At 42.0% G+C, this 16,415-nt stretch overlaps 1 long non-coding RNA gene across 2 annotated transcripts in view; it reads right to left on the bottom strand.

The window, feature by feature from the left end:
- Positions 1-16,415, bottom strand: part of LOC149748562 (uncharacterized) — a 144,782-nt gene that overhangs the window by 32,129 nt on the left and 96,238 nt on the right. For both annotated transcript variants that reach the window (XR_016393992.1, XR_016393991.1), the window contains exon 3: positions 1-16,415. This exon is cut by the window's left edge and continues 32,129 nt beyond it. This is a non-coding gene — a long non-coding RNA (uncharacterized LOC149748562).

The following is a 16,415-nucleotide window of genomic DNA, read 5'->3' as shown; positions in this document are numbered from 1 at the left end:
TCAGTACAGTGCTTGAAATGGGCATGCTGGCTGAACCAGTGCTTTGAGCACTCTCTTTGCAGGATGAATAACATCTCCACCTTAGTACCAAAGTCATCATCTACAGACAGATAGACCCTCCTCGGGTCTCTTCAACTCCCTTCAAGTCATGATAGGCCTCCTGCCTTGTTTCTTCCAGCTACCATGCCTACCGGTTTTGGATGATCCTCTAAGGCTGCAGGGAAGTTTTTGAGGTTCCTCAAGATGGCAAAGGCCTCCCACCCATCCCTACTTGACTTTTTTCCCCAATCACTTCCTTGAAATTTCCTCCAATCACAAACACCCAGGGTGTTATTTTTCTTGTGTTTCTTTGCAGCAAGTCCAAAACTCTCTCTTAGTGGCTTTATGTCACTTTATGGGGTTAAAAGTATTCTTTAGATCAAATGGCAGAAAATAAACATGTACATTGCGGAATATACTCCACTCAAGGCAGAGAGGTGGGCTAATGCTTCTTAGCTGAGAGGGTTCAGTACCTTCTGCCCTGAAAGTTTTCAGTGACTAAGAGTACACAATCACATTTGGATAAGGAGAAAATATATATTTTATAAATACAGTGTACTATAATAGATTGTCATATATACATATTGATATTTATATTTATTATACATTTTCATTCAGTTTTACAAATTTTAGGAAAATATTTCAGAAACATATAGTATTATAACAAATCAGGGTGATGTAAAACATGATATGTTTGTGTTCCCTGGCAAATGCTTCAGTTATTTTTTTGTTTGTTTTTTGGCTGTGCTGTGAGGGGGCTTTCTCTATTTGTGGCGAGCGGGGGCTACTCTTTGTTGCTGTGCACGGGCTACTCTTCGTTGCGGTGTGTGGGCTTCTCACTGCAGTGGCTTCTCTTGTTGCAGAGCATGGGCTCTAGGCACGCTGGCTTCAGTAGTTGTGGCATGTGGGCTCAGTAGTTGTGGCTAATGGGCTCTAGAGTGTAGGCTCAGTAGTTGTGGCACATGGTTTAGTTGCTCCGTGGCATGTGGGATCTTCCCGGACCAGGGCTCGAACCTGTGTCCCCTGCATTAGCAGGCAGATTCTTAATCACTGTGCCACCAGGGAAGTCCCTGCCTCAGATTTTTGAGAAAAATAGTTTAACTCTTCAGCTCCACCTCATAAATCTTCACTCCAAACTTAAGGGCAGTATCAGAGGTCAATTTCTGCAGCACCAAAGCTCCTCCTCTGCCTGAGTTATTTAATTGAAAACCTCAGAAAGACAGCTCTCCACTACAGTTCTGGCTGATACAAGGGAGAGATGGGATGCCATCGACGACACAGACTCACTAAGACAAGGGAGGATGGAAGATGCCAGACTAGCAGAAGGTGGTGGGGAGGACTCTACAGCAAGGGAAGGAGTGCAGTGGTTTCAGCCCTCATGATGAAGGCATTGAGGGCATGAGGGTATCTGAGCAGGTCTGGGGGGAAAAGAGCAACTAGAGAAGCAGAAGCAATTCAGTGTTTAGGGGTCCGAGGCTGTGGTCATGGCTCTAGGAGAGCTGTTTGTATAGTCCAGCAGAGGAAGCCAGCACTCAGCGGGGAGGGACTGGACAGGTGTTAGTCAAGTGTGCTTTGGTTTAGGGAGAAGCAAGCAGGAAGCCCATGATGCTGAGAATAGAAGCCCCGTCCTTGGATTAACTGAGTTGAGCGAGGGGGATAAACCTGGGACCAGGGTAGCCACACAGGCATCGAGGGATTAAGTGACAGATCAGTTGTGGTCCTGGAAGAAAACAGATGCATACACGAAAGAGAAAGGAAGAGTTTCACGAAGGGATGATTTTCAGTGGAGGGGCAGGGTTAAAGAAAACCAACGAGGGACTTGATGTCCTCTGGAACTGGAACAGGGCAGCGGAAGGAGTTACTGCCCCTGTGCCTGAAGGGTCAAGGGGAAGGAGCTGGGGGGAATTGTCCCTCAGGGGCTCTGACCTAGAGAGTCACCAGCTGTGGCTATGGGAGACAGCCAGCAAACAGAAGCTGTGGCCTTTACGGAGGAACACAGCCACTGCCAACACAGGGCCTGGCAGGGAGGGAGCCCAGGAACAAATACCACACGTTGTCTTGCTCTGCTCTTCGCTGGCTGGATGCAGAGGAGGGGGAGGGGGGAGCCCGGCTGATGCAGGACACACAAGACAGTCCCTCAGAGCAAAAGCAGGGTAGACAAGTGTGGAGAGTGAATGTGCCGGGAGAAACTAAGAACGCAGAGCACAGCGAGAACCCTGGGACAGAAGGATACTGCAGCCCATAAGTCATGCTTTGGACCCCCAGGTTGGAATCCACAGAGTGTGATTGCTTCTAAGCCCACACAGAAGTGGGCAAGTGGGAGGGAGGGTCTTAATAATTTAGTTAATATTCTTTCTCTCTCTCTCTCTCTTTTTTTTTTTGTCAGTTTGGCCCAGGTACTGGTGCTGGTCCAAACACACAGGTGGGAGTCATCTACATTTAGCTAGTGGAGCAAGGGAGGCAGAGGCATGGAAAATAAGACAGGGATGACCGGCTGCTACAGCTCCAGGTAACCCATTAATCTCAGAAACATGTCAACTCTAACACTTGTACTTGGCTCTCAGGATACCTTCTAGTGGGTCGGGTCAGCATTATCATAGTCTAAGCCCTGTTCAGAAACCTGAGGAAATTTAGACAGCCCAATAAGTTGACACCCACTCCCTCACTTGCAAGCGTACTGGCCACATGAATCACACACAAAAAAAACTTTATTAGAAGAAAATCAACTACCATTAGAAGAAATTTCTGTTCAAAGTTAAGGAGCCCAGGAAGGCTCCTTCACCGGCAGAGACCACACATCCCTCACTCTGGGCTAGAGCTGCTCTCACCCGGCAGGGTCACTGACCCCAGCAGGTGTCTGTAGCCTGGACTGTGTTTCCACCCTCTGCCCGTCCCCACTCACTGCTCATGCTGGAGAACACGCAAACTGCCACTGCTGGCCAAGGCCAAGGCCGAGGCCACTTCCCTGGTCACTGGGTGGCTCCCCAGAACCTCCTTTCCCCAGCCTTAAAGTTTCTTTTAAAGCTCCCAATCCAGTGGGTTCCCTTACAGCTCCCCATGTTGCAGTGTTTGTCTGCTTGCTTGCTCACTTAATTAGGCTCATTTAGCTTCTAGGCTGTAGCGGAAGGTCAAACCACAGTAAGTCATTCAAGCCAGCCGCCCTCCTAGCACAAGCAGCAGGCGCCCAGCATGAAGTCCAGGCACCTCCACTCTGTCCTGCCTTCCTTCTCCACCAAGCACACGCTCAGAGGCTGTAAAGAGCCTTTCTCTTCTTTTTTGTTTGATATTTCAGACCTGGTGCTAACCATCCATTTTAGCCTTTCCGTCACTAATTTTACCCACTGGGGTTCTTCAGTAAACACAGGTTTTATGGATGCTTTACAAACGTGTTGAGAGAGAATAAAATGGTATAGTCTCGTCTCATCCAGATGCTACACAGCTTGATAGGCTAATAATTAGTTTGACCCAGAGAATCTGAGACCTTCCAAAAGGGCTTTCAGGAAGAGCAGCACAAATCATCACCTCATAATAAAAGCCACCATTTGTTGAGACCAACTAGGTCTCATACATTAATCTGTGGGGGTTATCTGTTTATACTTTAATCCCCATATAAATATGTAAAGGATATACTTACCCTTTAATACAGCAGCCCAATGTATTATGTATTCTTATCTCCATTTTAGAAATTAGCTTAGAGTGTCTAGGTAATATGCCCAAGATTAACAGCTAGGAAGGTGCAAAGACAGGATTGGAATTCGGGTAGCCTGGACAAGCTAATCTGAGTGCCTGCAATGCCTACTAACCCATTATGAGCCCCTGCTGAAAGAGGGGGCTAAATCACCTCATAATGTAGAGCTATAGGAATATGTTCATTTAAAATAATAACAATGTCAAAGCATGGAATTCACAGTACCACAGATATGAGAATAAATAAGATATAGGGGTCTGAGTTTTCACCCACTCACATCTGTGTATTCTTAGATGCATTTCTTAGGTGCATGATTTTCCCGGCATGCTGTATAATTTACGTATTTACTTTTCATACCACTTATGGAACTACTGAAGGTATAGGACAATGACTCTTCTCACAGCTTTATTAATACACTTAATTATTATAGAAATTATTAATTCAGTATTTGTGTTTAAGGCTGGCAAACTCCTTTCCCTAAAGCACCATTTCCAATTTCTGATCTTAAGCACATTCAAAAGATCTTGTGACCACCATCCATATGGGCCCTCCCTGATGTCATGATACATTTCCCTAGCTTTCCTGATATCCCACTCTGATGTGTACTCTTTACTTTCTAAGATCCATAGACATTAGCAGCAGACCTTGACCAACTCAATTGTAGGAGGACCTCTCTCCTGAAAGGCCTTTTCTAAATGTCTACAGCTTGATCCCTTTACTGCCCAAAAGAACACCCTTCCTGCCCCATGGGGGCCTTTCCTCTCCAACCAATCCAGAAAACACCATTCACATTATATTCCATTACTATTGACTATTTACTATTATGTTACATACCATTTGCTTATTCTTTTGTACCCATTAGCATTTTCTTAGCTTTCCCTGAATTATGATACTTTAATTGGTAAAGAAAAGAAAGGAATCAACCATTCAAGAGTATGAAGAAGACATAAAGAAGGTGGCACGGGGTGTTGAGCAGAAGGTACTTGGGGAGTTAAAATAACGGCTGTCAATTCAGGCAACCAAGTACCCTCGCTGCTGACTCCAAAGCTCGTGTATATACTATATGGCAGCACAACCCATGTCCGTGCCCTGCCTCACTTAAGGTTCAGCCTTCTGGAGACTCTAGCCCAAGGTCTCTATTACAGAGCTATGCTTGGAAAAGAGAGCAGGTGATGATGAGTGCCAGGGGAAGCAACCAGGGCCGATGTCCTTTACAGTGATGACTAAAGGACGATATTCCTGACATCGTCCTTTAGTCATCAGGAACATCAGCAGGGATGAGCAGTTCCCTTGGGAAGCCAGGCAATAGACAGCCTCCCTTCCCTAGGCCAAGACAGGCTGAGTCCAGAGCTTACAAATTAAGTGCCACACAGGCAGAGCAGACGATGTAAATGAGTGAGGTGACCAAGAGAGCAGCAATCAAGAGTGCACACGTAGGGACTTCCCTGGTGGTCCAGTGGTTAAGACTCCATTCTTCCAATGCAGAGGACGTGGGTTTGATCCCTGGTCCGGGAACTAAGATTCCACATGCTGCGCAGTGCGGCCAAAAACAAACAAACAAACAAGAGTGCACATGCAAACTGTAGAACTCCTGCCTAAGCAGAAGGAGCCAGCCACCTCTCATCGCATTGTAGGATTGTGGTCAGTGGTGCCAGCTCCTCTGATTTTCCCAGAGAACTCATAAACCCACATTTTAATGTGAAATATCTCAATTTTTAAATGTTATTGACAATTTTAATATATTTTTAAACTATGTGTGCCCTTGCCTATGGACATGCAGATGTGACCTATGGACTGCAACCCCTGCCTGATGCCTGAACGTTAAAATTAGCTGCTTCTTTCCTTTCACTAGATTGTTCCTTTAAATTGTACCCTCCCTGCAGCCTCTACCCCTCCTCCTTGGCTTTTCCTCTACCTTCTCTTCTTTTCCTTCCACTCACATCATCCTAATTCCTTCAATCCAAACCCTCACTCCCTTCTCTAATGCTGTCCACTTATCCAAATTCCATTATAATGATTATATAAAAAGACCCAACCCCCCATCAAATAAAGCAATTTATGAAAAATCAAAATGAGCAAAACTTTTAAAACTTGGATTAAAAGCCACCTAGTAGACTCCTCTGTCCTGAGGGAACTTCAGGCGTATTAATAATTCAAAGGTTCATACTTGATTGAACTTATTTTTTTATTCCTATTTAATATTACCTCATACACATGCTGTGTTTTCTCTTTAAGCTCTTGAAGTGAAGAGCCCTGTCAGCTTCCCCTGTTCAAACCACTCCAGCTCCCAAATGCCCCTCCTCCTCTCCACAAACATAAAACTGCTAACATTTCAGACCTCTCTCTTTGGAGTTAGCTGACAGTGGTGCCTGGAGCCCTCCTTGGACCTCCTGGGGCTCTGACCCTCTGTGAGGAATCATGGCCATGGCTGGAAGGTCTCTGAAGGAATTTTCTAGATATTCATCTAGCACTTCAGCAACCCGACACTCCGCCAACACTGAGACATTTTCACCCCTCATTTTCTGGATTAGACCCAATTTCTGGTCATTTCATAAGACTGAGGTGTCAAAACAGGGCCAATCTTGAGTCTAGAGAGAGTAGGCAATTACCTACATACGGAGATTTACCAAATACAATAAAAACTGAAAACGTCCCCACCTGTTCAAAACAGCTGAAACCTCAGGCCAAGCTTTTCATTCCATCTCCGAGGTACAGGAGACTGTGTCCCAGGAAAAGCTTCAGTAAACTTCAATCCATACTGAGGGATAACTACCGGATGTCGGATGTTGGGCACATTCCTCAAAGCAAGGTTAGGTGGTAGGAGAAAGGAGAGACCTGGGGCCATGTCGTTGGTGGGAGGCCCCACCGAGGCAGGGACGAGGTACCTGAGGTGGGAGGCGTGGCAGTCACTGCACTATTTTGCCTGATTTTCCTTCCTACCCTGCTCCCACTTTGCTCCTCCTCCAAACTGCAGCACAGTCAGTATTTTTGCCTGCCACAATCAGAGAATTTGGGGAAATACTTGAACACATCCTCCAGTCATTAACACAAGATCAAAATCGTTAACCCACCTCCCACCCCCAATGATTCCTGCACCACCCCAGCATTTACAACGTTTACACAGACAACTCAGGAGACCATAAAATCTGCTGGAGTGTTACGCTGGTAATTCCTGAATCTGAAAACTTGAGGCAAGTCCTTTCTCATTGAGGAATTTCACTTCCTCATCCAACAGAGATACAGCTCAGAGGGCACACTCCCATGTTGGGTATAATTCTTTGGGTGAAATGTTTAGAAGAGTCCTGCCAACACAGAGCAGCAATTTCCATGCAAATTCGCGCCTGTGGGGAAAAATGCAATTGGTCCAACTATTGTACTGATGGGACACCCCCTTCCCACTCCACTGGGGTGTGGAAACACGAAGGAAGAGATCTATCTGTTTGTTCAGCCTCTGCGCATGCCAAACATAAACGACTCCTGTGTTGCAAAGGAGGCCTTCGCTCCACACTGCTGCTCAGTGGCAAGGATTGCATAGAAATGAGAAGTTGTGTTCCCCTCCTTCTCAACGGGATTGTAAGAACAAAGGCAGTGTTTTTCAGAAAGAATCAGAAAAACAAACCCAGGGCATTTATGTTTTGTGAGACAAAAAAGGTTGGTTAACCATGTGGAGTTTACAAAGAAAAATAATAATAATCTACTCAACTTGGTTAATTCCTGGGGTGACAGTGTTTCAATCCACCCACCTCAATTCCAATAGCCTGTGGCCACGCTGGGGCAGTGATGGATACAGTGGCGCAGAGTTCAAGACCCATAGATTGTTCTGGTCTCTGCCACTAACTATCAAGATGAACTGGGGCAAATTGCAATAAATGAGTTGAAGTAGCTCAGTGGTCTTCAAACTGGGGTGCAGCGACATCTGCCCTAGTGCATGAGGACTTTCTGAGGGCTTTCCAGGGGAAGGGAGAGCTTTGGGGAATCAACTGCCAAATCTTCAACTTCCACATGTCCTCTTTCCTGAAATGAATCTGCTAAAATCATGTCTCAAGGACTCTTTTTTTCCTCCAATAATCCTTTTCCTTCTTTGCAAAAGAAAAGCACACTCCTCCAATAATCCTTTTCCTACTTTGCAAAAGAAAAGCACACTCTTCACCCACCACAGTCCTACTCGGGTGCATTGTCCTGAGGTGTGAAAACCTCCAGAGCTTCTTCCTGAGGGAGGGTCCTTTGAGAGAAAAGCAGGAGAGTTTCAAAAAGAAACACTGAGGGGAGGTGAAACACTCATGGCAAGCCTCTTTCTTGGCTTCTTCTTTCCCTCACTCTCTTCTTTCCTTCCTTCGTTTCTTACAGTAGGAATCCAGAAGCAAGAAGGTTCCAAAGGGTCACATACTAACACATTCATTGGAATTAAAAAATGAAATAAGATGTTTTTTTCTGACAGAAAGTAAGTCCAATTTGGCAGAATGGTTTGACAATAAGGACTAGCTTTGCCAATTAATTTATATGATGGACACTCTCCATAAATTTAATGAGCTAAATCTGCAGCTCCAAAGTTTTGATAAAATACAGTTTTAAATCATGGATATAATATTCAGTATATCAGCTAAAATATACTTTGTAACTATTTAAATTTATGATAAAAATTTTAGATGTCAACTCACAAAGGATCTTTCCACATTATTTTACAGACTACATGAGCAAAAAAGACTGAAGCCACTAGTCTAGGAAGGAATTCCACTAGTCTGGAGCTCTTTCCAGGTCAACTGCATGTGGAAATTCTTGGTCTTTTCTCTTTATCCCTCTCTCTGCACCCAGCCATATACCTGAGTCTCCTAGCCTTGCCATAATGCTTTATCAATCACAGTATTTGAGAGGAGACTTTGTTACTAGTGTTCAGTATCCCTTCAGGTACCCCCAAATAAAACTAGCCTGAAAGACCCAGAAAAGCCGAGGGAGAAGCTATGGGAGCCAGGCAGAAAGTCCCCAAAGCACTTTCCATATGTCTTGACCATCTTACAGATGAGGGGACTGGAATGAACAGACTGAGCATCTCAACTGTATCGGTAAAAATAATAAACTGGTCTGTCCCAATCTCCCCACAGCACTAACTTAATATTTACTTCCCACTCATAAGAAAGAGAGATGATATTCAAGGTCAAACAGCAACAATTCTTTTTAACTTTCTCTTTGTAATGCATTTAATTGACACAATTCTCATATTTGTCCACAATGATCACTCCTGGATGTGAAAATGAGAAGAAAAAAATACATAGATATAGAGAGATAGAGACAGAGATAAATAGAGACATAGAGATAGAGACAGAGAGATAGAGATAGAAATATATAGAATAGCTCCCATTCCCTTTGCTTGATTTATAGAAGGCCAGAGTGGTAAGAATCTCTATTGTTACCAATAAACCTCAGAAAAGGAGATAATTTCTTCAGTGACTCTGATTAGCTATACTAGCCAGCTGGTTTTGCTTTAGACAAAATTTCTCTAATTTTTTTGTGCCATGGCCGCCTTTAGCCATCCAGTAATGTCTATGCAAACCCTTTTTTCTCCAGAGTGGCTGCACCACTTTTTTTTTAAACTGTAGTAGCACTTAACAGGATATCTACCCTTTTTAAAAATATTTATTTATTTATTTGACTGCACCTGGTCTTAGTTGCAGCATGTGGGATCTTGTTCCCCGACCAGGGATCAAACCTGGGCCCCCTGCATTGGGAGCGTAGAGTCTTAGCCACGGGACCACCAGGAGATCTACCCTTTTAACAAATTTTTAACTGTACAGTACAATCCTGTTAACTATAGACACTAGAACTGATTTATCTTGCATAACTGAAACTTTATGCCTGTGGAAAAATAACTTCCCATTTCCCCCTCTGCCAGCCCCTGGTAACCACCATTTTACTCTCTGCTTCTATGAATCTGACTGTTTCTGATTCCCCAGATAAGTCAGATCATATAGTACTTGTCCATGTGTGTCTGGCTTATTTTACTTAGCATAATGCCCTCCAGAACCATCCATGTCATCGTAAATGGCAGGATTTCCTTCTTTTTTAAGGCTGAATAATATTCCATTGTATATATAAATCTCATTTTCTTTATTCATTCATCCATCAGTGGACATTCAGGTTGTTTCTATATCTTGGCTATTGTGAATAGTGCTGCAATGAACTTGGAAGTGCAAGTGTCTCTTCAGGATCCTGATTTCAATTCTTTTGGAAGTGGGATTGTATGGACCCCTTTGCAGAATACACATAAGAAATGAGTAAGATTGCAAAAGGAGACAATCATCTAGAAATACTGTTATAAAAACATTTTTAAAAGCAATTTTGTGGCATAGTAGTATTTGTGCTTTTTTATTAATATATTAAATAGCAAGTGTCAGGAGCAAGAATAATATTTATCATAAGTTTAAAGTAGTGATTAGTATACAAAGTATTTTGAAATATCTGCAACGACTATAATATGTTATTAAAAAATTTATGATTTGGTGAAAAATTCACAGATACTGCTGATATAATTGGGGTTTGCTGCTTATATACATAATAAAAGGAAATGTTAAATTTCAGTTAGAATTTAGTGAAAATACTTAAGTTTTTCCCATTCAAATCCACAGATCCCTTGCTCTAGACAAATTATGACTCAGGCAATATTTTGAAGACCTGTCCACCTTCCTTTTTTGGCCCTCTTTACTCTTCTGGTTGGCTCTTCCTACCCTGTATACCTACCCTATGGTAGTTTTGATAAGCTGATGTGATAGCATAGCTCATGTATAATAACCACCATTCATTGACTGTCTACCATTTCGCATACCTTATTTATGTGCCTTATTACAACCGTCCAAGACATTTGATGGAAAAAATAAAAAAACACAGCTGAAGCTCAGGAGGTTAAATAACTTGCCCAAGGCAACAAAGTGGAAGACTCGATATTTAAAACTCAGGTCTGTATGGCTTAAAACTTACTCCCATTTTCACTGCACTCCACTGCCCCCTTCTGGCTTGGAGAAATTTTGCATTTTAATAGGGAGTCTAAAAACCAAATACCTCCAAGAAATAGATTTCTGATGGAATTTCAGGGCATCAGAAGAGAGCTATTTGGAGATAAAGAGTCTTTAGACACTCTTTCAATTTTGCAATACAAGTAATTCTTTTCATCCACTGCCCTACTTCAGAGAGATAAGGAACTGAATCAAACCACAGAAATATATCCCTAATCCTCGTGAGGGCTGCACAAATTTCAGAACATTGTGGACAAACAGAATGCTTCAGTACTTTTGAAGGGAAAAGGGGGATTGTGGGGAGGATATTTTACCCAGCTGCCACTGCAAGCATTGTTCTAGATGCATTCTGGAGTTTTTTAATTACTCCAAAGACAGTAAAGAAACTATGATCCTTACTTGATAGAGGAGGAACTGAGTGCCAAAAAGGATGAAGAAAAGGGAAGGAAGGGCTCTCCCCATCTGTACAACTTCCCAGTAGCTTTCTGTTGTTATAAGCAGATTCCCCAAATTCTAGAAGGAAGAAAGTACTGGGCAGGGAAAGGACAGCATCTAAAACATTGTTTCACAGATGAAGCACAAAAACAACTTGAAGGCAGCGCCCTCCTTCTAGACTGTAAACTCCCCAAGGGAAGGGACCGCATCTTTTACACATCTACTCTCCTGAGCAGCTGGAATGGGGTCTGACACAGGAGAGGCTCACAGTGATTCTTTTAACCATACAAGGCAACACTGGCCTGTGAACTTCCTCTGTAGCTCTTTAGAGGATCCAAGGCCTTCTGTCAGTATCGGACACCCAGTGTTTTTAGCAGCTTGATTTTCCAGGCAATAAACTTTGGACAATGCTGTATTCATTAATCACTGAAATGATGCACATCTCTATCTCTTCTCGTTATCCTTCTCTCTTATCATGCTTTCTACTATTTTAAGGCAGAACTGGTAAGTATCGTACCCACTGCAACCACTGGATGACAGGCTTCATCTGGCTTTTTACTAATATTTGTCAAGTTCAAATATATGGTATTCTATTGAGTGCATTAGAAAATTAAGATGGATGGGAATGGATTATGTCTAACATCTTTTATACTACGAACATTATAAAAAGTCTCCATTAGTCTCTAACTAGATCTTCTCCCTTATCTAGTGTTAACTCTAAGAAGCCATTTCAACAAATACTTATCAAGCACCTACTGTAAACTTTGTCCTATTCTAGGTGCAAGGAGTAGGGAATACAATGTGATGAGTCAAAGCAGCAGTATAAATAAGCTCTCTGAATCAACCGAGAAGTAACTCATTTTTGCAGTGCTTCCTACTTTTTAAATTGCTTTCACAATACTAGCTCATATTTTTCTTAAGTTCACATCCTCCCCTAGGTGGTAGGTAGAGCAGGTATTATTACCAAGTATTAACAAGTTTGCAAGACTTGCCCAAGTTCTGACAGTGTATCAGTAGGAGAACTAAAGCTAGAGTCCAAACCACAAAGATCTGGCCCAGGACTTGAGTCTCCACTTTCACGATCTATTCCTTTTCCAGGCAGACTGCTTTCCTATATAACCAACATCATTCAATAACACTGCGATACATATTCTGAGACCTCACAATCCAACTCATGATGGAGATCCCTGTTGTTCTACATCTCACCCCAAAGCTCCACATGCAATTATTCCACCAGGTTAATGAGTAGAAATGGTTAATGAACTATGAATTCCATACCTAGGGGTTCCACTTATCTATTGCTACATAAATTATTCTGAAACCCAATGGTTTAAAACAACAATCTTACTATGAGTCATGATTCTATCTATCAGGAATTCGGGCTGAGCTTATCATCTATTGATTCATCTATTCCACGTGATGTTGATGGTGATCACTCAGCTATATTCAGCTGGAAGATGGCCTCAATCACATGTCTGACACCTTACAGGGGAAGGAAAATGGCTGTAACACTGGACTTAGCTGGGACTATCAGCCAGAGCACCTGTATGCGACCTTTCCAGTATGGCAGCCTCAGGGTAATCAGACTTTTTACCTGGAGTCTCAGGGCTCAAGAGTGATGAGGTAGAAGCTGCATGGTCTTTTGTGACCTAGCCTCAGAAGTGACATAGCATCACTTCCATCATATTCTTTTGGCCGATGCAGTCACCAGCTTGCTCAGATCCAAGGAGAGGAGACACAGACCCCTACCTCTCCATGAGAAGAGTGTTAAAGGATTCATGGCCATGATTTTAAACAGTTCCCTATGGGTTTCTTATCTTAACTTATAATTCCTCCTCTTAGCCAATGGTGGTCAAGAGAGCTGTCTCTGTTCCCATGCCACCCATTTCCTCTTCTCAAGTCACCCAAATTTGCTAGCCTTCTGTCTGTTCTGCACGCTCGGCATGTTCCTGTCCCCTGCAGTGTTGTGTTGGATGGTCATTTCCTGGATCAGAGCCCTCGTTACATAAGGTTCTCAGTCTTCATCCATGGCTGCATGAGGTATACACTAAGGGACTGAGTCCTCATTACTTTTATTAAAAGGCGCTGGTGCTGGTTGTTTAGTGCCAGGAATGGCTTCTCTCTCCACTAGTGCTACTTTTGCATCGTTCAGTCCCTGAGGCACTCCTGCTGTTTCCTTGTATGTATGTCAGCTGTGCACCAATCTCTGCCAACTTAGAACTGAGCTCTCAGAGTAGGGTCTTTACCTGTCCTAATAGGATGTTTTATGTTCCCAACAGTACACTTGAGACCGAATTGCAAAGTAGATAAGAACACAAGCTTTGGGGTCAAAAAGCTCTGGATTTCTAATCCCTGCTCCACCACTGTGTAATCTTGTCCAAGCTACTTCATATCACTGAGCCTTAGTTTCCTAGTCTGAAAAATGGAGACAAAGATATATACTTCCTGTCAAAGGGGTTAAAAGGTTCTATGTAGACAAAGCAATTATCACATCACTGGTACTTAGTAAATACCCACTAAATGGTAACTACAGTAATAGTAGCACTACCAGTAGTAGCAATGGTGGTTAACAATATCTGACAAAGGACTATGATGACATAAAGTAAAGGACTCATGAGCATGCAAATGAATTCCTTTTTCTACAGATATATAAACTGGACTTAAAATATGTATGGATATGAGTATAAACATACATACACATGTATAAGTTAAAATATTTATATTTTCCCTAGGTATATTTTATTTATATTTTTTAAATGTCCACATGGGTATTTTCTGTCATTCATTCATACCAGCTTTTCAAGTAACTTTTACCAAGAGAATCTACCTATTTTAAAAAAGCATTCAAATGCTGTGGTTGGGCTTGGCATATCACAAAGAATACAGCATGATGAAAATGTCTCTAGAGCATCATAAAGAAACACTTCAATATTTAATATGGGTGGATTTACTCCAAGGGCTGAAACAGTCTGCCTATCACCAGTTCAGTTTTGAAATACAGTTCTTGGCTCCACTCCGCAGTTCAATGAATGTGATCAGTGCAAATTCACAAGATGAATAAATCTTAAAGATATTGAACTAAGTTATTTCCCAACACAAGAACACAGGGGGCAAGACAATCTTGATTAGACGATGCCTGAACTAATATTTCATCTTGGACTAGATGTTGTAAAGTTTCATGTTATTGACTCCCTGTTTGAATCTTCTTTGGAGAAAAGCAATATTCTACTCTGAATTGGTTATTATCACAACACCATCCCCATAGTTAAGATCTGTCAATATTCCTTCATCTGGGAGATGCTTAAGGTCTAAGGTTTTACTGGTCCTGACATGAAGTAATCTGTATCACAATTCACATGCAATTCACATCACTTATACAGTTCAGCCTTTCTGAACAAGTGAAAATCCTCCCAACAGAGACTATATATACCTGCCATTCATCTACAACTGTGCAGAAGAAACTGGGTAGAGGATAGAGTTAAGGGCATTTTAGAGGGTCTGAAATTTTACTTCCCAATAGGCAGCAAAGAATGGGATGAGACATTGAAAGTTCCTAGGTTTGGTATAAGTACAGTGTATTAATTTCCCAGGGCTGCCATAACAAAGTACCATAAACTGGGTGGCTTAAAGGAGATTTACTGTCTCATGGTTCTGGAGGCTAGAAATCCAAAATCAAAGTATCAGCAAGATTGGTTCCTTCTAAGAGCTATGAGGGCAAATCTGTTCATGGCTCTCTCCTAGCTTCTGGTGGCCCCAGGTATTCCTTGGCTTGTGACAGCATAACTCCAACCTCTGCTTCCATCTTCACATGGCTGTCTTCTCCCTTGTGTGTTTACATCATCTTCCCTCCATGTACATGTACCTCTGTGTCCAAATTTATTTTATACAAAGACATTTGTCATATTGGATTAGGGCCCACCCTTATGACCTCATTTTAACTCAGTTACCTCTGTAAATGCCCTACTTCCAAATAAGGTCATGTTCTGAGGGGGTTAGGACTTCAACAGATGTTTTATGGGTGACACAATTCAACCCCTAACATTCAATATGCAAAATTGAGAGCAAAACAGAGCAAGGAAATGGCACAGCCATATTACAGCAATGTAGGACCAGGAAAAATGCCAAAGTAATACAAAAGATTATCATTCGTGCCTTCCAAAATTATTTTTCCATTGTTTAGTCTCCTTTTATGCAAGCTACCATTGTTTCACTTTCAATCTCTGTAATTCAAAGCACAGAGAACAATTTGATAACCTTTTTTCCCAGATCTGTCTTGGGATGTCTAGTTCCCAAATAGGTTCTTCTGTTAGGTACAGGATTTCCCTGAGCTTTCTATATTTGTTATTTCTTTAGCAAAAGGGTTTGGAATAACTTGCAGTCAACTGTTCTGTATCATATTTTGCTGAGAATAATAGATGTGTATGGTGATTATCATTAGACTTGAGTTAGTTATAAATTGACAAAATCCTTCCAAACATTGGAAAATTGATCTCATCTTTCTCAGAAGAATGTTTTTCCTCTCTTCACCTCTGGCCTCCAGCTTCTTAGAACCAACACCATTCAGGGAGGGTTTAAATAAAGAATCTACAGTATTTATGATGTTCTTAGGCCATAAATAATGCCTCTGCCAAGGACTGGGCTCTTAGAAATGGACTTTTGCTTTCTCTCAAGTATACTGCAAGGAGGAACACTATGAATCTGGGAATATCTCCTTCCTTTGCCAAAAGTATATGTTTTAAGCTTTGGAACATCCTAAAGGACTAGCCGGCAAATACTGTATGAGAAACGTAGGACAAGAGACCAAGTAATAGAAATCATATCTGAATCCAACTTTGGATATGTGTGAAATTTTGAGATTGTACTCTACAGTAGAAGCAATACCACATAAAGTAGAGCCAATGTAAGAAATGCTTAGACTAATCTTTGTAACTGCATTTTCCCCCTAGATTGGGTGGAGTTTTGAATATTCCAAAGTCAGAAGAGGAGCCACGATTCAAGAGATATGTAAAGAAACCTTGGAAGAAAATGTCTAGTCTCCAGAACTAAGAGTTAACAGAATTATAACTAATTCTAACAAATTTGAAAACCAAATACCAGAATCAGAGGACCATATAGTGGTATCATATTTTTACCTGAGTAATTGATATTATAGAAAATCAAGTTGTGGAAGATACCTTTGCAGCAACCGCAACCCTAGATTCATGTTCAACATGTGGATTTCTGGATCTTTCAAAGGGGGCCAACATGTG

This window comes from Delphinapterus leucas, chromosome 8, assembly GCF_059928025.1.
Source record: "Delphinapterus leucas isolate spDelLeu-1000000601 "Yukka" chromosome 8, BTC_Dleu_Yukka2, whole genome shotgun sequence".
Taxonomy (NCBI): domain Eukaryota; kingdom Metazoa; phylum Chordata; class Mammalia; order Artiodactyla; family Monodontidae; genus Delphinapterus; species Delphinapterus leucas.
Note: the sequence above shows the minus strand (reverse complement) of the source record. Positions and strands in the feature narration are given on the sequence as shown.